Source organism: Corvus kubaryi, unplaced genomic scaffold, assembly GCF_017639235.1.
Source record: "Corvus kubaryi isolate FWS band 111438036 unplaced genomic scaffold, C.kubaryi_AGA036_p1.0 136, whole genome shotgun sequence".
Lineage (NCBI taxonomy): Eukaryota > Metazoa > Chordata > Aves > Passeriformes > Corvidae > Corvus > Corvus kubaryi.
Genome location: NW_024580670.1, coordinates 10,214,786 through 10,240,405, shown reverse-complemented (window position 1 = coordinate 10,240,405; position 25,620 = coordinate 10,214,786). Strand labels below are relative to the sequence as shown.

The 25,620-nt window shown below is 42.0% G+C and overlaps 1 protein-coding gene across 1 annotated transcript in view; it reads left to right on the top strand.

The window, feature by feature from the left end:
* Nucleotides 1–332: 332 nt before the first annotated feature.
* Nucleotides 333–25,620, top strand: part of CHST13 (carbohydrate sulfotransferase 13) — a 70,899-nt gene continuing 45,611 nt past the window's right edge. The window contains exon 1 of the mRNA XM_042016801.1: nucleotides 333–455. The gene's annotated coding sequence lies outside the window, so the exon portion shown is untranslated. The remainder of the gene's footprint in view (nucleotides 456–25,620) is intronic.

Here is a 25,620-nt window from a genome sequence, read left to right as displayed (position 1 = left end):
CTAAAAAACCCCCACAACTGTGGTGGAGAGAAAACAAAGGAGGTCTGTGCTAAGGGCAGTGTGGATTTGCCACAGGGATGATTCCACAGTCCTGAGAGTGCACTGAGACATGGAACCTCAATGACAGGATAAATGCTTTATTTTTCTCATGCAAGCTGTCAGAAGTAATTACACTTAATTTATAGTTTTCATTTGAAGATAAATTCAGTAGTTCTCAAAAGACACTCCTATGTCCAAAAGCACATTCCAAAAGCTCCCACCCCTCCGGTAGAAGTAATTGTTCTCTTTTGTAACTTACGAAAACATGTTTGGCCTCCTCTCATATCTGCCTTAGGTACACAAGCTGAGCAGATGCAGGCATTCCCGTGCTGTTTGTTCCAGCAAGGTGAATTATGATTATAACACCAGGGATGAGCATCTGACGTTGACAAGATTTTTCTGCAAGTCACCATGAGGTAACAAGAAGTGTCTGCTTTAATGATCTTCGCTGTTTAAATTTTTATTGTATTCAGCTGGATTTTTTTTTATAGCCTTTGATTAAAGTTCAGAGGGAAGATGAATTTAAAAGCCTTCAGGTTTGTTAGATGTGCTACAGCTTGCCAGTCACCCTGCCAAAATTTTCCACTGTGTACTTCTTATAGTTCTGCGTGGTCTAAATTTAATTGACTGCAGATGAGAAGCATTATTACAGATCTGTCATTGCAGCCATTCTTCATATGTTTCACTAGCTGGAATGAGCAGTCACTGGGTTTGTTTCTGACCTAATTCATAATGATGTAAAGCAGCAGTGATTTCACAGAAGAGGAAACAGACTTAGCTGGTGAGAAGGGCAGAACTGGGCTCAGTGCTGCTCCAGTAGTGCTCATTTACAGGTGAGTGGAAGAGTAAAGTCCATTGTTAAAACACTAAATTTCAATTTTGTGGGAACAGAGGTACATTATATAATCTGTTCCGTTGATATAACAATGTCATTCATCATTTTATTTCGCTGACTCTATTAAGACAATATGAAAAAAAGACAATAATCTGGGCTTTTCAGCCTAGCCCCTCCTTAGGATACTGAATAGTATCACTAGGAGCAAAGCTCTAAAGGTCAAAGAATGGACAGAGATGTATTTAACATGCCAACTTATAAGAACTGGTAATGTTATTTTGGTGTATTGAAACATTATCATTCCAGCAGCCTCATTTTAGTAAGTTAATGTAAACTAATTTATATGTGGATGTCTGGATTTCTCTGCTCATTGATTTATCAAGTATATTTGTTTATTAAATCCCCCTTACTGATAACAAACAATTACTACTTCAGGTAATTGATTTAAAACATGGGGGAGACCATTGCCAGCTGACGCTGTGCCAAGAGTTATAGTACAAATTAATACAAACCAGAAGTCTACGTGCCTTGTACTTGCTCCACCAGATCAATATGTGAAGTAAGACTGTGGCATCCACCAGGATTGTTAACAGGATCTTTAACAGGATCTTGTCTGGAATACAAATGTCCAGCACATTGCTGGTGGGATTCTTTTACTTTTTCCTGCATATAATTTGTATTAATAGCTGGCCTTGGGAGAACAGAAGGCACTATCATCTTAGTGGGAACACACAGGGAGAAGTTGAGGCTGTGATTCTGCCTCTATTAAAATTGATTGTCATGTGATGGATTTGGTCTCTCTCTAATCTGGGACAATATCAGAAATTCCTGAGGGTCTTTGGGTGAAATGCAAATGTGATTTTGGAATGGGAAGCCTTGTGTGCACAGCATTAGCAGTATTTTTAGGCTTGTAAGATAGGAAGAGACAGGAGATAAGATGGACTGAGGCACCTTAAAACAAAGCCCTCATCACAGCAGAAATGTCCAGCTTCCTGTCAACACCAGCAGTCAAATAGCTCAGAAGCTTTTCAAACAATTGCTTGGGCTGGAGACAGGAGCTGTGACATCTGTGCTGTCAATTAAAGCTCCATGAAGTCACTGGAGAAGGACGAGAACAAACACTTGTTAACAGGGTATTGAATATGAATAATTGTCCTCTGCCCTCACAGACTGAAAGTGGTGGGTAGTGATTTACTGCTGAGGAAGCCAGGCAGTCATGGCATGACATGGAATATTGCTTTTCCAAATCATATTTTCAATATTATTGTATAAGTATTATTAAATTAATCACTGAAAGTAAAGGGTCAAATCAAGGTTTGGAGTTTTCTTCCTTAATCACTTAGTTTCTTCCCTAGTTGTGTCAACTTTTACCTGACCGAGGACAGCAAAAAGTTTAATTGTATTTATAGGGCTGTTTCATCCAGAATAATGAAACATCTCAACTTTATCTCAGAATCTGGGCTTATTTGCATAGTCTGTACATCATATCTTCCTGCTGGGTTGTTTCTCCTACTTGGAATATTTCCATTTGACAGAGAAAATCTGCGCTAGATTTGCAAATTGGGATTTTCAAAACTTAGTCCAAATTCAAAAGACAAGACTCAGACTTGTCTTTTGATGGAATTTGTACCTTGGGACTCTTTGGACTTTCTGAAGGACAGGCCAATTCTCAAACATTTCAGCAATAAAGATTTTCAGTTTACTGTAGATTTTTTTGGCCTTTAAAAATGTGTTTTCTACCATTTCTTGTACTAATGATTTGTTGTTTTTTCACAAGAGTGTTCGCAGACGGCAAAGTTTAACTAATAAACATGCAAATGTGTTCACAGGAAGGTTTGTGCCAGAAATTTTTGTGGGTCGCTGTTCTGCTCCTGAGTAAATCACGGTGGGTACTCCACTTTCTTCCTCTTTTCAAATTTGGTAACCAACGACAGAGCAGAAAAGGGCTGGGCGAGAGGAAGGTTGTCAGTCCAACATCTACAGCTGGAAACATAAAGACAAAAGTCTCTCTGACTTTCCCCCAACTAGAAATCTACATAACATGAATTTTGTTGACAATTTTAAACAGCCAGTTGACGGAAATTTGGCTCACGAGTTATTAATATGCAAGTAATTTGGGATTTTGTAGAAAAATGTTGCAGTGGCAAAATAATATTTGGGAGGAGTTTTGTGCAAGGAAGATTTTTCTGTTCTTTTAATTGAAAGAAATTAGGGAGCAAGGTGTGTACTAGTGAAGCTTTATGGAAATGTGCTTCTCCATTTCAGGCTCAGGGATCTTAGATGCTTCTCACTTCTCTCAGTGGTGTCCTTCAGTTTCTTTCATTGTCTCTTTATTCTCCTCCCTCTTGGTCTTTGAAAGATGTAATACCTTTAAACCAGAACGTTTAACATGTAAAATAGTCCCACTCACTTGTAGACTTTGAGTAATAAGAAAAAGAATTTCAAAGATGCATTCAAAGAATAAGAATTTGATTTGTGTTACTTTCTTCTGTTCACCTTCCACTGGCAATGCTCAGCATTGATTTGAAAGGCTAAAGGTGCAGATTGTGTAAGCCAGTGCCAGCCCCAGTGTCACCTCCCCTGTCCTCAGCCACCAGCTCCCACTTCCCTTCATGTTATGTGTCGTACGTCACCTGTGTGGGCTTTGCTTTCCGAGCCTAAATCTGGCTCGTGGGCTGGGCCAAAACCCTCCCTCATTTGTCCTGCTATGAAGACTGAGAGCTTAAGTTTAGCTCTTATGTTTCTGTTATGCCAGAGACAGAAATAATGCATATTTCAGAGTTAGTCAGCTGGGAGAATATTAAGACTGGTTATTTCAACCCATGTAATATCCTCTACTACAAACACAGACTTTCCCTCCCTCAAAATAAAAGGAGTATTAAAATCGGTATTGCCAAACGTGAAATTATCCTTGAATCTTAGATCCGTGTCCCTAAAGTTTTAAAGAAATTTGGGTCAAATTCAACATGACAAATCTAAATGGCATTGGGAAGATCTAGTTAGATTTTATACTTTTGTAAAGCATCTTTTATTTCTAAAAAGCACATGGCTACTATTACTTCTCTCGGCAGTTGTGTTTATAGCAAAAAATACATTCAATTTGTGTGTGTGATATGGAAACAATTAAGAAACCAAAATATTTAAGATCTATTTAGTCTGCAAAGCAGGCCAAATAGAAAGATATCATTGCTGTGACTGACCTACAGAGGACTTGTTGATAAAGAAAAACTGGTATGCTGATACTTATTCTGTCAAATGATAAAGCACAAATGGAAAACAAGGCTGAAACCCCTTTTGGTAAATACACAGCTAAACACCCCCCAGACCCGCCTCAAGCATCCACTTTTGCTGCCTTGTGATTTGGTAGGGCTGTCTATAGATCCAGCTTGCTCAGAGATTTTTCATTTAAGTGCCAGTTGCTGTGGTAACAGCATGAAGAGCAGATCAGATAGATGCCAGGACCAGATGGGTTTCTCTAAGAACTCCACACACATGGACAGTTGGTGGTGACCCAATTCCAAAAGGTTACCCACACAGATTTGTACTGCAGCTGACTTGGCGTTGCCTTCTCCAGGGGTCTGGACCTTGTCTCTGAACCCCAGGGGTTCTCCCAAATTTGCAGCCCTGGGCTTTCATCAGAAGCTCATGGACTTCCCACAGAGGAAATGCTGATGGATTAATAGAAGTGATAGAGTTTCATACCCTGATGTTTATGCTGCCTTCTCATTGTCAAGGGCTGGGCTGAGCCCAGTCTTGGGCTCTGTCAAAATGTTGAGTAATTATTACATGATAATCACACACTGCAGTTTCTCCCAGGCTTAATCTGATTTCTGCACTGTAGTTGCTTACATCCCACCTAAATTCCACCCACGTGTAGTTTAACCAATATAACTGATTAGAGTCAATTTTCCATGGTCAGAGCTGTGTTACATACAGGGTGTACCAGCAAATATTTGACCTTTGCTGAGGTCTTCTTGGTTGGTTCTTTTGCATTTAAAACTGACTTACCTGGTTCTTATGAATAGTTCAGTTGAAATCATAGTAATGGTCTGGTGTTTACCACTCAGTAAAACCCCAAGTTTCCCTTCCTGTTTTGGAAGGTTGGGGTTTCTGTTTGTTTTTTGTTTTCCTGAGAAATGTGTGAAGGGAGTGTGCATGTCGTGGTTTAGACACAATTATGTGGGCTGGGCTAGTCAGTGTTCCAGCTTTATCTGGAAAGGGGACGGAAGGTAACTCCTTAAACAATGCTCATTTCCCTTCCTCTCCTACCTCCAAAATATGTTCTGACATGTTGGTTTGTTTAATCTTGATCCAATCTCAAGTATATTGAGGATTTTTAGAGAAGTAATGCTACGTCACAGATTTGGAGGAATTAGGGAATACTCCCAAAACAAGGTCCTGCCTGTTCTGTATGGATGATGCGTGTCCCTCACCCCCCTGGCCTGCCTGTGTTGGCAGATTCACAGCAGTGCAGCTGGGTAGATAAGAAGGTGTGGATCCTGACTTCAAAGGTGTTAAAATCTACTTTTTAAAAATACATCTGGTATTTGATAAAAATGCATTAGAAGGCATTCACAGAATTGAGAAAAGTTCTGTTTTCTCCTTAAAATTGCTGCAGATTTAGTACTTTGGGGTACTGTGTTAGACTGTGCCATGTAGATGCCCATTTGTCCTCTGATCTTCAAGCCTCTTGCTTCATGACCTCCCCAGAAAGTGTTCAGCCCATGCAAATGGCAGGTGACTTCGGTCTCCAGACATTTTTTTGCCCCTAGTCAGCAAGCACAGTTCTAAAAATGTCTGTCGGGAGGCTGGGAGCGAGGCTCCACATCAATTAGATTCCGTCAGCTTTGCCAGCCGCTTAAAGCAGTGCGATCTGAGAACGTGCTGGCTGAGTTTACATAGAACACATTCTTTCTTCCTGCCTCTTGGTCGCATGTTTGAGATTGTGCTGCAGCTGGAGCCGCACCACCGGCACCAGGGAACACTCTGTGCCTCTGGCAGGTGCTCCAGGCAGTTTGTGGAAGGCAACCTCCCAGTTTCTCTGGTCACAGCTCAGCAGATTAGTCTGCCCGTGGTGCTGAAATGAACCACAGACTGCTGGTCCTCACAGGCTGTGCTCATCCACACAGAGAAGCCTCAAAGTGATTAATTTCTGCATTTTCAGCTCTGTGCTTTGAACATAGAGATGAAGAGAAAATACTTGGCAATAGAAACCCAGAGAGGAGCAGATCAAAAGAAACAGAAGAGCTCAGAAAAATCTGTGGTAGCAAATGGGGAGACTGGAGCATTGCTGGGACAAGGCCACTGAGTAAGGAGGGAGAATAATCCATTTATATACTTCTGGCTTTGGACCAGAATGCAGCAGTCAGGGAGGTGCAGGACTCTAAGTGTTAAAATGTCCATACCTTCTGCTGGAAATGGCAAGAGTTCAGCTCAAGTTTAGCATTTCCAGAGAGCCAGAGCCCAGCCTGTGGTGCCTTAGATAGGCTTTTGTTGGCTCAGGATGCCCTGCACTGGTGTTTGTCAGCAGGCTCAGCTGGCTGTGCATGTGTTTAAGTCCCCATGGTAAAATGCTGCCTCATCTCAACTGAGATGGGCTCTGCTTTTCTAAGGTTAATTTGGTTGTTGCCTGCTGAAGTTGCTCAGTGCCTCACAAATGGAACAAACTTACCAGGTGATGGATTCTTCCTGTGGCAACGTGGCAAAAAATTATTCCCCAGAAAGGAATCCACATGCAGTGTCTGCATCACTTAAAGCTCCATTCATGACCTATTTTGGGGAGCTGATGGGTCTCAGGTCTCCTGAGCCTCATCTAGCCTGGGTTGAGTTGTATTCACAGGCAATTACTAAATCAGCTTTAAGATTGTTTCATATATGGTTTTGATTCCTTTATCTTCCAGTGCAAGCTGTTCAATAAATCTCTAGGATATTTAGGAGAATTTGCTGTCTGAGAGCCTTCTTGATAACACTCCAGTGCTGTTTCCTCACTGCTTTTGAAGGTATCTTGGAAGCTTTTAAAAATGATCTTTAGATCTTGCTGTGCAGTTAATGCTTTAAGTTTCTCACAGGTGTGTACAGGTGTTTCTGGGATATTGGTAACTGCTAGAAAATGGGAATGTGTAAAAAACCCTTAACCTCATGGATCTTGCCTTTTCTTCCGCTTTTTTTTTTTTTGTCTGTTTCCATCATCTGCAAAATACACTTCACTGTTCCATCAGAGAGCAGGACTGGATCAAATGTATCCCTTGAAGAAATTTGGGATAACCTGAATTTTCACAAGATCCAAGCCTAGCTTTTTGAATCCCTTAATTTTGGCCATTTCACAGTGTCCTGTGAATTGGAAAAAGTGCCTAAATAAATAAATAAATAAATGTGCAAAGTTAATTTTGTGTAAAAGGCAGAGAAGCAGGGCTCATAATTTAGATCCAAATCCAAGCTGGAAAAAAATCCTTCTAATTCTTATACATATTCAAATGTTTTGTTGGGTTACTTCTATTTAGAAAAAAAGAATTGTTTTTACTTCTCTGAAGTGCTTGCTGTCCATACACAATAGCACTGGGCTATTTAGTGTGGAGAAACCAGAATAAATCACACTCCTTTGACTTCTGCATTGAAAGAGCTGCTGAAGAAAGAAAAAACCAGCATAATTTGGAGGAAAAATAAAGCAGGAATGGGGCATAGTTTCTAGTGGGGAACCTTGATTTAGAACTCTTCAAGCATATTCATATGTAGGTAAATGAGGTTCTAAACTTAATCATGTCCAGTTTTACTACGTTCATAAAATACTACTCTTTTTACATCCTTACCACATTCATCCATCTTTGAAAACCCATCTTTAAACACCAAAAGGGAGAAAAAGCTGCTGTTCCTGGGGTCACTGCCATCAATTCCCACCTGGAAGGTTTCTTGATGAGAGTGTAACGTATGAACAGCCATAATGAGCCAGACCAGAGATCCACAGAGCCCAATATCAAGCCCAATACAAAGGAAATTAAAAGAACAGGAAAACATCCCATGGCAGCCCTCCAGTACATCTTCACAGCATCCAGTGCACTGTAGTATTGCTGCTACTTGAGCTTTAACTGGGACATCTCATGGATTTTTCTGTCTTGGGTTTGTCTGATTGATTTTTGAACCTGTAAAAAATTTAGTTGAACTTGCACTGCTGTGAAAAACGAGGAATTGAATTCTGAATGAGCTGCTGCCTTCAGAAACATAAGAATCAGTTCAGAGTGAAGAAGAACTGATCCCAGCAGCTAAGCCTGCCACCATGTGCTAAATATACTTCAGAACAATCCTTTGTGGCAGATCTCTGGAGGTGCATTGTAGGGAGTGAAAGGAAGGAAGAAAGGAACCTTTTGTGAAATCCAGAGCCAGGGCACAAGTTCTGCAAGAACTGCTATTATTCTGGCCAAAACCTGGAAGATTTCCCATCCTGCTTTAGTGAAGAGTTGCTACCAAAGCAGAGATTGCTGCCATTGAAAAAAAAAGTAAACCTTTCATAACAAGAATGCACACAAAATGCTTCCATCAAATTAGACTGTGCAAACAAACTGGCTTTTGAATAGGGGGTTTCTTTATGTGATGCAGGTTGGGTTTCTGAAAAGAATTTCATTACAAAGAAAGACTAGACGCAGTAGCAGTTGCTTATTTCTCCCCCATTCTCCTTCCAGCTCTTTCCCTGGTACTCTGCTGCTTCTACATTCCACTCACTAAATACACAAAACCAAGTTAGTGGGATTTTTTGTGAAAGTTCTCTGCTTGTTTCTGTATTTTTCATAGGTCTTCCATTTTAAAAAAAGAATCCATATTTGAAGCTGTTAATTGAAGCTTTAATTTTGATAAAGATATTAAAGAGACATTTTCATGGAAACAAATACCTTTTGATCAATTATATCTTTGAGGTTTCACTTACCTGTCACAGCCTCTGGTTTCTTTCCCAAGAATTACAGGAAGAAAACCTTACATGTACTTTTATAGTATCAGATACAAATAACCAAGATCTAGGAAAATAAAAGATTCAGAATACTTTTTCAGAAGGATGCTGTGGGTGAAAGCAGTACTCAAGATGAAATATGCATCTCTCCTGGTAGGTAGGTGGCTTGAAAGCCTGGAGATTTACTTTTGCATTTTTAGTCTGAAACATTTTTTTTCCTTGTTCTGATGTAAAAAGGCGTAACACAACATAATCATTAGACTATTTAGTACAGCTGATGATCTTTCTTGTGTACCATCTATGTCTCACCTAAACTTCATATTCGAATTTTACTCACTGATGGAGAAAATATTTTTTCCAGTGAGATTTCTGCTGCCATGAACTGGTTTTTGGTACGTGCACCATAGAGGTGAAGGTGTGTGGGCTGGATTCCTGTGTTTCTGGGTGCAGGTGGGGGTGGGTTTCAAAGGCATTTAGGGTTTTTTTTATAACCATCTTTCTTGTAGGAATGTTGATTTTTAAGCATCCTGAAATTCCATATTGCCACTGCACAGCCTCATCAGTGCTTTGTCAGAAACCACCACCATCGTGTTCCTGGACTCAGCTCATAGCAGCAAAGGGTAAAGTCAGCACGGGGATTACCTTCTCCTTATCCAAAGGAATGATTGTGACAGACAATTTGAATAATCACCGGGGCCAAGGGCTGCAGGTGACAGGGATTTGGAAACTCCTAAGTTTGGAATCTCCCCGTGCTCTTCCTTCATCGCGGTCTGTTTGGAGCTGCAGCCTGAGGAACAGGTTTGCATGAAACCATTGTGATGGCTGTACAGAGTGCAGGGGTGTCACCGTGTCTCCCCCAGCCCTGCACCCACTAGGGCAGAAGGCAGAAGTGCTCATGAATCATGTGTGCTTTGGCAACCTCCTCCTCGGGCTCCTTCCCAAACCTCTGGTGGGAGCTGGGCGCCTTTTGACACACAGGAGGGAATAATCGGGATTCTCCAGGGCTTCAACAGACATTTCCCTGCTCCGAGTGACATCTACTGGTAGAACGGTCTCTGTGTGTTTGCAGGAGGGAGGCTTGGAAATATACATCAAGTTTAATACATGCACCTAAATCCAACGCAGAATTTATTAGCGTAAACGTTTCTGTATTTGTTTGGGTTATTCTGTGAGCAAAGGGAGGCAGATTTGTGGCAGGAAGGCAGGGTTCTTGGCAATATTGAAATGAGAGCAGAATAAATCACTGCAGAGGGTTTTATAGGCAGCACTTCAGCTGAGCTATGAATAAGTGGGATTATGCTGTCGCTGCCTCCAAGGCTTTTATGTGGTTTTGTTTAGTTTGCTTGTGCTGCTCTCCCTATACAAAGGACCTGTTGGTAGGAAGTGTCACGCTATCAGAGGATACAGAAAGCCAGGTTCACTACAGGAATCTGAGATGGGACCTTTTTGTTTATAATCAATGCTTTCTGGCCCTGGCATGTCGCAGGCTGTTGGTTTAGGAAACAAGTATAAAGCAGGCTTTTCTTTCTGCTAGTGGCTTGTCTTATATGCTTTTTTTAGGTTACTGACACTGAAAATTAATCCCCTGTTAGAGACACCTTCAGAATACATCAAGCAAAGAACAAGAAGTTAGAAGTGAAGAAAGAGCCAAAACAGATTTCTTTTTTTTTTTAAAGCCCTTTTGGCAGACAGAAAATTCTATTTGGAAAACACACAGAGTTAATAAAAACCTAGAAATCAGGATTTAAAGGTGATATCCCTGTCCATATTATTAGAGTAAATATGTTTTCTTTGGTCCATGAATTCAGAAGCAAAATGTGCTGTAACTGCAGTGGTTTCGTTTTGGGAGGTTGAATTCTCTTCACTTTCCTTCAGCTGATTTGGCTTTAGCCAGGGTTAGGTCCTCTGCTTGTCCACTTCTCATCTTTCCCGTGTAAACTTCCTCCAGGTAGTTTATGGCACAGTCAGTGTTTGTGAGATTTCTGAAGAAGGGAAAGCATTTTTCTGCTGATACCAAAGTACTTGATTGAAGACTTTGCAATGAGCAGACATAAAAAGCCAGCATAGATCTGAATTTTTGAGAATGCCCAAGATGCAAAGACCTCTTAGATTCTGCTTGGTCTCTTTTATAACGAGTAATTTAGGTATGATTCTATAAATGTGTACTCTAAAGCTATATTCCTGGCCATTAAGCCGGATGTTGCTGTGCTCACAATGTCACCTCATTATACAATAAATGCTTAAATTTAATCTTTTAATTAGGGTTAGAAGATTATTTCGGGGATGTTTACTAAACCAGGAAGCACTGGTCCCATAAAGACACAAGTGCCAAAACAAGTGAGAGGCAGACACCAGACACTCGCTGCTGTAACTGTAGGTGTTTTCCCCAGCAGTGTTCTCTGCTTGCTCTTGTGTAGCATCTGAGAAAGCCCCTGATGCCCTCTGACTACAACTGGACAAGGAAAGAGTGTTACTGCTGAAGAAAACTCATGAATTACGATGAAACAGAGAAACTCACCTTAAACTGCTCCTTTCCTTGGATGCGTCTCTTGGAATGAAGTCGCACTGGAAAGGACTTTGAAAGCTTTAATTTTACAGTTCTTGAAAAAAAAAAATAGTGTTTGTGCATGTTTTGGGTGGTTTTTGTGTGTTGTGGGTTTGGTTTTTTTAATGTTAAAAGCAAGTCCTACAGATTTCCTAAAATTGTCCATACTGAGAGAGTACAGAAAAGAGGAAACTCCTGAGAAATACTTGTGATAAGAAGAAGGTTCCTGTGATCCAGATGGACTATTCTATCCTAGAATAGAAACTTTCCACAGCTGTTACTCACTCAGTGTAACTCAAAGGGAATGACACGTTAGTCACTGTGCTGGGACTCTAATGACCCATAGCAGGATAAATTATGCTGTGTGCTCACACAACTGTTTCCTTGAAATATGTTTCTTTTTCTGTGAGTGCAGGCTGGGATCACAGGATGGTTAGAGGCATCAAGATTGTCTGTGAGCACATTTAGCTATTCCTGCAGGCAAGGTCAGCTGTCTTTGTCAAATTTACACACAAATTAATAAAGAATTCATTTTCTCATTGCAATTTATAAAAAAATTAATGAATCATCTCTTGGTAGGTGTTTTAAATGTGAACAAGAAAACATTTGTAATTAATTTACTACAGAGCCTGCCTATCCTGAAGGTCCTAAAATCTAGGAAAGTTGTAGACCTGGGAAGATGGGCACTGACTGGTGTTGTGTGATGGGCAAGTCTGAATATTTGCTTGTGTATTACATCACTTGTGTTCCTTGTCATCTTTCCCTGCCACAAATATTAACCATGCCCTTCCTTTCTTTAATTTCTATGGGTAATTCCTTGCCATCTCCTTCCACTATCTGTCACTTCCTCTACAGAGCTCTTTCCCAATGTCGCCTCATGCTGAGAGGATCAGGTACCCCACATCAGGAGAATTTGAGCTTCCTCTCCACTTGTGACACTGTCTGATGACAGCGTCACACTGAGGTGCCTTGAAAACCTGCTTATAAATAAAATGTAGAAATAAATAAATAGTGCTGCAGATTTGTTAAATTTTGGAACAACAAACCTTTTCCTGCAATAGAGATCTTTGCAGAGGATGCTGTTGTGTGGAGATATAGATATATATATGTGTGTGTGTGTGTGTGTGCATATATATATTTTTTTTATATACAGATATATATTTTATATACATGATATTTAATATCTATTTGTATGCTAAAATTTTATATAAATAAATATATATTTTAAAAATATTTATATGCATAAATATATATTCTCTTTACCCACTTTTTACTCTCCCACCCAAGAAAGGTCAGTATTTTGTAAAGTCCCAGCAGCGGAGACTCCGTAGCTGAGGTCCCGATTTTTCCAGAGGCTCTGGCAGCTGGATCCCCGCAGTGCTGTCCAGCAGCCGGGAGGTGGGGCACGGGCTTTGCTGGTTCCTGTTGGTGACGGTAACAGGACCGAGGCTGAACACCGATCTTAAGGTTTGTAAGGCTCAGAGGAGATATAGAAGCAACAGATTGCAGATTAAAACTGCTTAAGTGAAATAGTAGAAAGTGAGAATTTTTAATATCTTTTTAATACTCTCAAAACTGAAGCTGTTTGGCCATGAGGTCTCTTGGCACTGCTGAAAAGGTTGGCAAATCCAGGTGGCAGAGATAAGGAACCGGGAGAAATAGAAGAGTAGGGAATTGAACTAAGGGAAATATCATGTAGCTTTATTTGCCACTGTTTCTAAAACTGTTTGGGGCAGTAATTAACTGAGAACACTGACTGTACAGATTGCAGCTTAAAATAGATGTATTTTCTATGTTCACAGCAAGGATGAGACAAAATCCAATATAAAAGCTGGGCTTGAATATAAGGCAAAACTTGCTCATTTACATTTAGGTAAACTTAGATCAAACCCACAGAAGTCCTCTAGCAGAGTTGCTATGAGTTTATTCTGCTGTAATTGTGAGCACAGACACAATTCTCAATTCCAGTCTCTGGACAAGCTGTGAGAAACTCAGACTGAGCTTCATCACATACAGGAGTCACAGCAGTACTTGGCAGCTTGCAGGAGCCTTTGGTTCTAGGTTGATAAGCACATAATTGTGATTCAATTAAACTCAGAACAACACTGCATTGATACCCACAAAGAATTTTTTCTTTCCCTGAGCTGGTTCCAGCTTTGGTGCGGTCACTGCACATCCCTGTTTAGGAGCACATAGTAAAAGGTGCATTCAGATGTTTGGAAAATTCCACAACTGCCCAGAAACAGCTGCTCTGAGACAGCTTTGCTATTAATTTACTGAGCACATTTATCCACTCTGAATGGACTGAAAGTGCTTATTTTGTAGTTTATAGAGTTGCATCCTCTGGATGTACTCCTCAAAATACTCTGCAGGTAAAGGTGTGTGTTAACACACATGGTTAGTGCCATGTCCTAAATAACAATGGACTTGAGCTCTTCCCCAGAGAAAGAACTTGACCCCCACCTGTCTACAACCTTCTCTCAGGGAGCTGTAAAGAGCCATAAGGTCCCACTTGAATCTCCTTTTCTCCAAGCTAAACAACCCCGATTCCCTCAGCTGCTTTCATCAGATTTGTGCTCCAGCCCCTTCCCCAGCTCTGTTGCCCTTCTCTGGACACACTCCAGCACCTCAGTGTCTTTTGTGTAGTGAGGGGCCCAAAACTGAACCCAGATTTGAGCTGTGGCATCATCAGTGCCCAGTACGGGGGGACAGTCAGGCCCTGGTCCTGCTGGCCAAATTATTACTGATACAGCCAGGGTGCCATGGGCCTTCTTGGCCACCTGGGCACTCCTGGCTCATGTTCAGCCACCCTCGACCAGCGCTCCCAGGTCCTTTACCACCAGGCAGCTTTCCAGCCACTCTTTCCCAAGCCTGTAGTGCTGCATGGGGTTAATAGATAAATATATTGCACAACTCATAACCTGCTGGTAATTTACACAACACTTTTGCTTGCCATAATTAGGTCCTATTAAAAATTAGTCATGCCCTAGAAACCATCATCTTCCTTCACTCCTCCCATTTTTCTGGTGAAGAAGAGAATGAACATCCCATGTGCAGTTATCTGTGCCATGGCACTAGTCCTGACATTGCTGCTGGTGCTATCAAAGCAGGTCAGTCTCCCTCAGCTTTGAGAGCCTAATCTTTGGGAAGACTGACTAAAAGCACTCCTCTAAGTCAGGTAAGGCCCTTCCTTCTCAGTGCACTGATAATTATAATTGCTACCATCTTCCTTCTTTGTGAGGAGTGTGAATCCAGTTGGGGATCTGGCGAGCCATCTCTGACAATATCAGATGTTCTCAGAACTCTTAATCGAAGGCAGCCCATGAAAGCACCCTGGGGAGTGCTTTATTCTCTGTGTTTAAAAGGACATGAAAGTACAATAGTTCTCTTTATATGGGTACAAAGTAGCCAATTGATCTTGTCAGTTTAATAAATAATACAATTGCTTCCATCAGACACTGTTAATAGACTCCTGTCTGGACTAATGTTGTACAGAATTGTACAAGTACAGAAATGTTATCTTCCTCGGTCTGCCTTGGATTAACCATCTCCCCCTTTATCACCTAGAGGCAAAGCTTCCAGCAGTAGTTCCTGAAGGGCATCAGGTCTCCTGATCTTCATCTCTTTCTTCATTTTAATGTGAGTTCTTGGAAGAGATGAGCTAATTTCCTGATGCATCTGTTGTCTGACTGGTTCCTAACATTTGTATGGATTCAACGAAGCTTGAGAATGTAAAATATGCAGCAGTTTTAGGGCTTTTCTTTTTGTTTATTTTTAAACTATTCACTGTCTATGGGGTCCCAAGATGCAAAATTTGGATCACGTTCTTCAAACACTGCAAAGGTGCAGGGAAGCTCGGATGCAGCCTCACACCTGGGGCATTATGAACACAAGGACCAGGCATCAGCAAAATTGATACAAGGCTTTGGTTCAAGAAGCTCACAGCTCAGGGGTTTGGGATGTTTCTCCTTCAGTGTCAGCATAACCAGCTCATGCCCTTCTGTAGATGCCCCACTCAGCATTTTAAGCAGGCCCTGAGTTTTGCATTATCAGCACTGCTTTTTAGGTGAGCTTTAGATGGGATACACTCAGCAGTGTTCACCAAGAAAGGGCTGGTAGCATTAGCAGAGGTAGCTTTAAAACTTCTCATTGTCTTTGACTTTAAATCTTTTACCCACTTATTTTTTTTTCTCTGCCATGACACAAAGTGGTTCTGGGTTTTGCAGCTGAGTGATGTGATAAAGAGGGAAAAAGAGAAAGTATTTGCCAGAGAGAATAGGTTTTCAGGGGTTTTGGGATGTTTTGCTTTGAAGATAGTTAATTTTACAGCAGTTATAGAAGTTACATTTTTACATCTTTCTGCCAAATACATACCTAAATATATGTTTAGATACGAATAGAAGGTTTGTAAATATAAAACTCTAAAAACAGAGGTATGGTTTATATATATATATGTACGTGTATATTTATAAATCTAGCATTTGCTGTCAGAGTCCCCACAGGTGTTTTTCCCAGATGATGATGATGGTATTTTCCCCTCATGCCTCCCTTAGAGTATCAAAAGAGATATTGTGGTGAGTAAAACAATAGCTGATCCCCTTCTGTGGGTTTGCAAGAAAAATAGTTCTGGTTTTAATGCTGGAATCGGGTGTTCAGTTGTTAATAACATTTTATTTCTCTACAATAACCTGAGTGAATAATGCAGTGACCAATGGGTAAAAAGAACTGCCGTTGACCAGGTATTTAGATTCTCTCTGCCTTGGTTTTCCCTGCTGTAGAAGGTAGGCAGCAGCAGTGCCAGAACTCAAAGGGGCATTAGGAGGATAAAGATATGATTTACATTGAGCTGTTCACATATTTCAGGTGCTGGGACAATATATGAAAGCAAGGGATTTGTAGCTAAAGCAGAAAGGTATTCTGGTTGAGCAATGAGGTCCTACAGCATGAGGAGAAGTCAACAGACTTGGGATTCTTATGGATCAGTGGGAAAAGTAATTTCTGGGAATTGAATGCTTCATCCCAAAAGTCTTTTTCCTGGATCCTTGTGGGATCAAGTCCCTGCTTGCACCAGTATTTCTTTCAAATTGTTGCACTGTTTGCAGAGAAAACACATTGCTGCCCTCCTACTTAGAGATGGATTTAAATGCTTTTTACTTTAAATTCAAAGCCTAATCAAAATTTAGATTCCTTGGCTAATTTTAGATGTAACTTCAGAAAAAAAGAAAAGCAGTTCTTCAAATAATAAAATGCTCATGTTGAAAATCAGTTTTTATATTCCCACATCCATTTTGAACTGAGGTTACTGTGTTTGAAGGGTGAGACCAAATAACGCTTCTAAAGTCACAATCAGTGTTTGAAAGGCAGCTCTGTGCCCTCCTTTGAGTGCTATTGATGCTTTCAGCTGGGGCATGAAAGACCTAGAACTCTGATCTCTGGTTTTGGCAAGTCAAGTCATTCAATTCAATTTCAGAACTGTGCAGCTGTGAAGCTTTACAGTTTTTGATGTTTAAAAAGGTAGGGATTATTTCTGTTCTCTGTGATTTCTGAGAACTGCTGCTTCTGTTAGCAAACCCAGGAAGAAACCTGTCTGTCTGATGTGCATGGACTGTAAACTGATACCTGGCAAACACCTGAGCAGATATTACACATCTGGCTGGCATCCCTGAGATCAAAGAGCTCCCTGAAGCTCTGCTGCCCTTTGAACAGCATTTAATTGGCCATGAGACCACATTTTAGGACCTGGGACCAAGCTTTGCCTCCTTGGGTCACTGGATGAATCCCGTTTATGTCTACAGGAAACTGGTCGGTGTTCTCAGCCTCCTTTCTAGTGGAGAGAGGGCTGTGTGCTCTGGTTCTCTCACCTGCTAAGTTTGCAGTCCCTGCTCTCCCTTGTGGGGTTTCTGCAGCTTGGCTGAAGCACACTAGCACGGACTGTTGGGTGGGCATACCTTTAGTATCCTCTGCAGAGATTTTCCAGGCAGGTTTGGTTGGCCTTCCCAAGCTTACAAGGCTTGTTCCACACCCCTCAAAACCCCATTCCCTGGGGAGCAGAGAAGAGCTCACCAGGGACAGCTGCAGCAGGTCCAAGGTCAAACGATGAATCTGCAGCAGGGAAGCAGCACATGGGGATGACTCCTGCTGCTCACCCTGCTCAGGCCCACCTTCCTCAAGCATGGTCCCATCCCCTGATGGGGACCCCCAAACCCAGTTGTCAGAGCCCCAGGACCCTGGTGTGGGCCTGTGGGAGGCCAGCGCTGCCCCCTCTACCCCCCATGACCCCTTGGCCCAGCCCCACAGCCCCCATTGAAGCCAGCAGCCCCCATGACCCAGACAGTGGTACGGTGGCAGTGATAATGGAGGGATGGCTGTTTCCCCAATCATGATCAACTGGTTCTGCCCCTCAGGGACCCTCTGTTGGCCCCCACTTTGGGGCATGGCCTCTGGTCCCATCCCATGTCATTTAAGGGGTCCCACAGACTTCTGCGTGGCTGTGCCAACGGTTGTGGCTGTCTGTCTGGGATCTCTAAAGAGTTAAAACCTGCTTTTGTGCAGAAACTTTATTTTGTGCAATCCATGTCTTTCCTCTTTGGTAGCTGGGGAGGCAGGGAAGTGAAGGGGGAACGCCTTTCATCTGGGATAGGGCAGAGCATTGGCCCTATTGTTCCCACTCTTTCCTAGAGAAAAAGGATCTGGCACTGTAGAGAGGGGCACACCAGGTGTTCTGAGTGGGAAAAATAGGGTGTCTGCACTCTACCCCCACATGATGGACTTACCAGCTAACAGTAGTGTGGTGTGTGCACTGTGAGAGAGCAGCTCTCTGTGACTGGTGACAAGGACACTGTGCTGAGGGTATCTGTTGACTATATGGTGCAAAAAGGGTCCTTCATAAATAGATCTGGGATCCAGGTCTCTTCCATGATGATTTCCCAGCCAGAACAGACGTTGGATGGATGCAAGGCAGGGAGGTGGGGGCGGTCAGAGCACCCTGAGCTGGTGGTGGGTGCTGACAGCACTTCCTCACTCCGCTGGTGAGCAGGTGAGGGGGAGGAGTGTGGGACATGGGCAGATATGCACTGGGGAAGGGAGACATCAAAGTCATCCCGCAGGATGTTTCTTCTGAGCAGAGGACTCTCCCAGGGCTCAGTTCAGCTGTGTGCGGCACTCCTGCTGTCTGCAGCCAAGTCCAAAGGCACTGAGATACCGGTGCCTTGCTAGATTAAGCTCTTTGATTCCAATCTCTTCAGCTACAAAGCATGTTGTTTTATCTAATGCTTGTCCCTGTCTGTTTTAGGCTGTGGTGCCTGCTGAGAAAAGGTATGCATAATGAAATGATTAAATCATGCGTTTTCAAATAATCAAAGTCATGCTGTTTCAGCTATGCAGAAATCCTGTTCCTCTTATGAGACGCCTAGCCAGATTCAGAATTTGTTTTGGATTTTATATTTCTTAGAAGGACTCTGAATGAAAAAGAGAATCTGTTTAAGGCCAGTTCTGTGTTCCTGTATGCCCAGGGCCAGAGATGATGACATTCATATTCTTCTTGTGTCGCTGCAGAGAGAAAATAACTTTGCAGTCTGATTTTATGCTCTAAAGAAAATCATTCACACTGTGACAGCACTTCAAAATATTTCAATCCTTATTCTGTATATGCTGCTGGCTATGACTGCAGTGCAGAATAAAAATGCTTCACTGAATCAGTACTTATGGGAAGGGGTAAAGTTTCCAAATCACTCCTTTCCATCTTAATTTTGTAACTAATCTCTCATCCCTGCTGTATCTCCAGTTTGAGATGTCTCCCCTGTAACTCTGCACAGCTCCCAGCTTTGGCATCCCTGACACAGTGGGTTGCTCAACACTGCTTGAATATTGTACATGGTAAGGTCAGATGGCGCTGTGTGGGCTGCTGCGTATGGAATCACCTCCTGGCTGTGGGCAATCTCCCCAGGGAAATGTGCCCTGGAGTGGGTAGTGAAGGAATTGAATCAAAAAGACATTTATGGTCCAAGTCTGGTGTGTCCTACCCATCCACCAAGGCAAGGCTTCTTTTAAAAAAGATGCTGTTCAGGGTTTTTTACCTAAAATGAAACTTTGCGTGCTTTTTTGAGTGATGATTGTATGTGTTCCCATGTCATACTGTTCGGGGTCACTTAGAGGAGCACGTGAGAAAGCAGCTGAAAACAAACAGGACAGCTATTATCAAGGAGGACATTGACCTGCCAAGGTCACAGAAGTGACTGAACTGATGGATGTTAATAGACTTGTTTTAATGAAAAAATTGTATTTACAGGGGAGGTGGCACAGCACATATAAAGCAGCTGCACTGTAAGACTCACTTATAGGCTAATTTTTGCAGATCCTAAATAGAGCCTCAGGAAAAAGAGCAGTGAACAAGTCCCTCCCCTCCCTCAGTGTGCCACATTTATGAAATTGAGTAGCAACAGCAGTTTCTCTAAGAAGGCAGAGATATTTAATCCAAAAGCAAAATATCAGATATACATTTCAAACAGAGATATGGTATTTTTTTGGGCCAAGAAGATTAATTTTGACAAAGGAAGTTATAAGAACTCATCTGCTTTACCATAATGAAAACTGCCACCTCCAGTTTCATTTTATTACAGAAGTGTTGTTCCAAAAGACTCCAGATCCACATGTACAATTCTCCATCTGAAAATTGAAACATCTCAAACCAAATTATACCTGCAGTTTCAGAGAGCCCCAGTGAAACAGCGAGTTATGCCTGCACTACTGGGATGCCACTCTTGCTCTGCAGCTCAGATGTTGGGGACAACATGGTGATAAGACAGAAGGCATTACTCCAGCAGAAAGTGTTCATCAGGGACAATGGACATGCCAGAGTAGCTATATGCAGACAGCAGATGGAGATGGAAGAAAAGGAAGTAATCAAACTGTGCATTAAGACAGAGCTTGCTTAGATCTCTGTTTACATTTGCACTCATCTTGTGAGATGAATTTGCTGTTTTCCTCTAGATATAGATTTCCTCAGATAACAAAATTTAAAAAAAGGGCAGAACTCCCAGCTTAGAAGCAGGGCAGAACAAACTCAGCATTTAAAAAGCAAAGAGAAATTTCTTCTCCCTGAAAGAACAAAGCTGGATGGTCATGCTGGTTGCCTTCAGCTTTAAAATGCAGATGCAGAGCAGAGCCTGACACTTTTCTCTTTTGCTCTGCCTGTGGTGCTCTTTGGGACAGGACTTGATGGAGAAACCCACCTGGACAGAAGAGTTTGGCATCTGTTCACAGACCTTCACGAGGAGCTTAAAGTTTTTACCAACTAGGATTTCATGTCAACAGTGTCCATATTCAACCTTTCCTTTGCATAGTTCTGTCTCATCCTCTCGCCTGCTTTACATCCTGCTTGAACCTAAAACTTCAACCAGCAGACAAGAGAAGAGCTGTGTGTGGGTTTTAGAGTCTTCAGTGCAATCTATCTGAAAAATGTCTGTTACTAAATGGTGTAAAGCCTTTAGCAGCCAAGAGTAGAACAACTTTTTGTCAAAAACAAATTATACCAGACCATATTGATTTTTCTTGTCTGAGCAATTCCCAGATCAAATGTGCTCTTTCTACAAGTCAAAGGGTGATATTTCTAACTGCAGTCACTCCAAACTCTGAAGAGCTAAACCCCAAGTTTTTCTTTCTGTGCTCCATCATTGCTGTAAATAAAAACTTTATGGTGAAGACTCACCTTACATTTTGCTGTTGATCCATAAAGCTTTTTAAACAAGGAAAAAAGCTTCCCAGCTCCATAAACTGGACATGGCTATGAAGAACAATTACACATAAAAGACACAGTTGTGTGCAGCTTTTATGCTCCCAAGCATCCCAAGTTCTCTGATGCAGCCTGCCCCTGCTCCCACTGTCTGACCTACAGGCTCAGCTTCCAGAGGACAGGAGTGCTTGGAGTCTGTACTCCTCTCACCAAGTTTCCTCTGCTTGAATCCAACAGTGGCAACTTGTGCACACAACTGGAACAGGAAAGAGTAGAGTGAAGCAAGAGATGAAAACACCCAAGCTCTTGGCATCAGATGAGATTGGTACCTCCGTTCCTTGTGGCATCTAGATTTAACTCCCCTCCTCCTCCTCCTCCTTGAGGTTTGCCAAGAAGATTCTGCTTCTGCCAAGTGATCAGTGATGCTGATGTCTGAGATCTGCTGGCAGAGCTGACAGTAGCAATATATTCAGCTCTGCACAGAGGTGCTGGTTGAGAGCAGACCTGGAGTGAGTCCCACACAAACCTGCAGTAGTGTCGCCCCAAGTAACAGCCAAGATGATGGATTTTAGGAAATTAATAAATCAACATTTATTCATGAGTGGACACTGGGAGAATTCTTAAAATCTATTTCACTAACAACAACAATAAAATTGGCATTTCAGAAAACAGAAAATATGTCAAATACCAAAGGGACATCCTATTGAGGGAGAGGAAATCAAGTTGATTTGACTCCAGAAACAAAACCTGAATACTTTGAATATTTCTCTCTGTACGACTGATACAATGCCTTTTATTTTTCCAAACAAAACTACACTTCCACCATTTAAAATTTTTTTAAATAAGTATCAGTCCAATATATTTGTCATGAAGGTGGAGTGAAAGGTGCTGGCTTTCATTCTTGGACTCTCCTGAGGAAATAAATTTATCAACAAAGAGGTGATGGTGACCAGACCCAGACAAACACAGCTCTCATAACTTCTAACACACTGTTTGAACCTGTGTCAGAGCCCAGCCCACTTTTCTGTCTGACCTTAGCCTCAAGCCCTTGTCCCAAAGTGGTGGCACAGAGCTCCGTGGTCCCCAGGCTGCCATCAACAGCCGAGTTGTAGATCAACCTCAAGTGTCCAGGCCCCAGCGTAGAATCATCCTGAAGCCCTTCACTTGGAATGAAACCCCTTTTGAGCAATCCCCCTGTAAAAACTGCATTTAACTGCTCTGTGGGCTTTTTTGCTGTATGGCACAGGCTTTTTTTGTCCCGCCAAGGTTTCTTCCTTCAGTCTTCTGTTCCAGATCCCACAGCCTTTCTGCACATACACCTCTCCTTTGATCTCCTTCCTTCCCAGAAGGAACTGGCACGGCTTGCATCCTTTTTTTCCTGATTATTGTCAGTATGAGAGATGTCCTAAATACCAGGTTAAAGCTGAATACCAGACATTTTACATCTGCAAGAGAAAGGGCACTGCGAGGTTATTTCCCATCTCCACTAAGTGTGTGGTGCCCTTTGCATTCAAACAGAGCACTCGATCTTTCTTAGACAATTTATCTCTCTCATTCCTTTCTTTTATAGTCTCCCACAGCAAGGTCCCCAAAGTTATCTAATAAACATGGACGTTATGACATCCTTGCACAGTAATTCTAATATCATACAGGAAACATCGCCTAATAAATGATATAATTACTGTGAAGAAGGAAACCAGCACGCCTGAAAATACACCATGAGTTGCTCTTTATCTTGTAGAAATTGTTTCCATTTCTTTTCTTGAGTGTGTTTTTTTGTCCTGCTTTGCTTTTCAAACTCTTCTTTTGCCTCAATGCTTGTGATCACGTGCAAGAAATGTATATCTCCAGGCACAGAAATATAAAGTGCAGTCATTCTGAACTGGCACGGGAATGCAGGTCCACCCAGTTAATTTTTTCCCATTGTACTGGGTGGAGTGGCTCTGCAGAACCACTCATATACACACCCTTTCTTTTTTGGTATTGTTAATTATTTTAAACTGCTCTTCAGGTTGGTAGCATAGCTTATTACTGTGGAAAATGGGCAGTTTCTCTCCTTCTGTGGTGACTTGTAGGTTATGAAAAGCTTTTTAGCTTGATTTATTCTGAATTCTGCCATGTCTTGCTGATTTATCTATTATGCTTTAAAATAAGGCCAATTAGGCCCAGCAGTTAAGCCAGACAAAGAGAAAGATACGCATTTCCCTACCCAAAAGGTACTTTTGAAACAAAAAGACAGTGCTTTAAGCCAGTAAATGGTATCTTTTGCTTTGAACTAAGGACAGCACCATAGGATTATCACTGACTGTTGTCATGGGCACCTCACATTATTACTCCACTTCGCTTTGTTACCACATTCAGTCAAAGCAGAGACTCACAAAGGAGAAGGCAGCGCTGTCAAGTGCTCCAAGGATGGGATTGCTGAACGCTGTATTTTAATAATCTGACTTGTTCACATGAGCCGAGCCAGCCTCAGCCAACGCGCAAGCGGGAGCTGTTATTGGCCAACCAAAACACAGCTGTTGTAGCTCATTTTGAAGTCTACCAGCCTTTCTGCTGTCCCCTTTCAGAGATTAAGCTTAATCTTCTGTATGCGAGGCTTATGTCACCTTATTCAAGAAGGGTTTCACTGACAGCCTTGGTGTTTTTTTCCTCTTCGCCTCATCTCCTTTGTGGTTCTGGCAGGGCAAAAGATTTAATAGAAACATACCCAGGCAAAAAGCAAAACAGTGTGAATGCTGCGTGGTTCCGCCTCACAGCCAGCCCATGGCTATGCAAAGGCCCAGGGAAACTCAAGGCTTTTGGGAAAAGTGTGAGCTGTATTTTGGAATGTTCTCCATACTGGGGGGAGTTGACCCTCCAGTGTCCTTAAGCCAGTGGCCACATGCCCAGAACAGAAGCTGTGTTTTAAGCTGAGTTTTATTTCCGTTTTTTTTTTTTTTTAAGCTTTCCCTGAAACCCAAGTGAAATTAAAGTGTGGGAAGGGAGGCAGTTGTCTAATCTGTATGGACCAAAATTTCATAAAATCCTAAGTGAGTAGCAGCAAAACAAAGCAGCTGAGCCTCCCCAGCCCGCTGGCCTCTCCCCATGGCCTCATCTGCGCTGTGCAAAAGCCAAATCAGAGCTATAAGTAACTCTGCTCCACTGCCAAGGACTCATCACATTGGTTTATCCAGAAGGGCTTCTGCACCAAAGATAGCCTCAGGCGTGTGGGTTACATTTCAGGTCTGCTTTTAGAAGAGGGCTGTTCCCAGGGAAGCTGAATGTCTATGATTGTTGTAAAAGCCTAGATTTGAGCTCTTTTTAGTGCCTGGTGTCACAGCACTCCTCTAATGACCACTGGTTGTTGCCACAGTTGAATAAGTTTCCCAGATTAACCAGCAAAAAGAGAAACCCTCCACCCTTGGTTCTTTTTCATTTTATAATTATCTGCTGTTTCTCTACACTTGCTCTTTTATCCTTACGTTTTGCTCCTGCCTGGATGTGCCCAGTGCCTTGCAATTAAAACGAAGCTGCTCTATATAGTTCACAATCTAAGATCACATGCTGCCAACCCTTGCTCATTAGAGCAATCCCACCAGAGAGAATAAGGCTGTTTCACACCAGGCCTGCTTGCTTGGTGAAGTTTAGTAGGCTCTGACCTTAAGTTACGTATTTTAAAACATCAGCAAAACATTCTCTGACTCACTGCTAATAATATAGGTGCTAATGGGATGAATCTTTAAAAAATACATCCAAATATTTTTATATAATAATCAGAAAACTTTCATTCCCAAAGGGAAGGAACAGTTGCACTTTCTACATCACTTGTGTTTTGGCCTCGAGGTGTCCTACATGCTGTGCCAAAAAGTAATAATTAAAGGGACACAGTCAACATAAAACTAAGTTTATTGAAATTTCTAACCTGTGCTCCTTGGCAATGCAGTAGGGAGTTCAGAGTGAAGAGTTTTTTAATCTAAGTTTGTTTTGCACCACTCAGGCTCTTTGTTCTTTCTGCAGTGCTCAGTTTTAAGTATAAAATCTGTTTTTTCTGGTTTCGTTTCTAGTTTGTGTTCGATCACTCAGTGTTTCTGTGCTGTATGTGTTCTGAATTTAAAAGACATCTGCTTCACTTCAGCTGGATCCCCTACTGTCAGTCTTTGCTTCCTCCTGTTATGTGCATGTTAAAATATCCCTGGCATGAATATGCAAGGAAACTAAATGCAAAGCCAGCACCACAAATAATTGCTGATCCTTTTAAAGTGTCCAAGCCTCTCATGAGGTCTTTGATGCAGAGGCTGTTAGGCAAGGCAAAGATTTTGACTGCTCTCTTTGCAAGCAACAAGAATGAGCATCTGCAATTACTTTATGAAGGCAACCACTGGTGAGAATTACAAATCAATACAATGCAATGTGCTTGGTCTATTTTATTTTAATGAAACCCTGCTTCACGCAGAGTTCGGAGTTTCTCAGCTGCCTTGTTCATCCCTGTCATCCAGGCAGGGTGATAAAGGAGTGAGCCACCTCCTCCCCAGCTGGGGTCATGTGGCAGATGC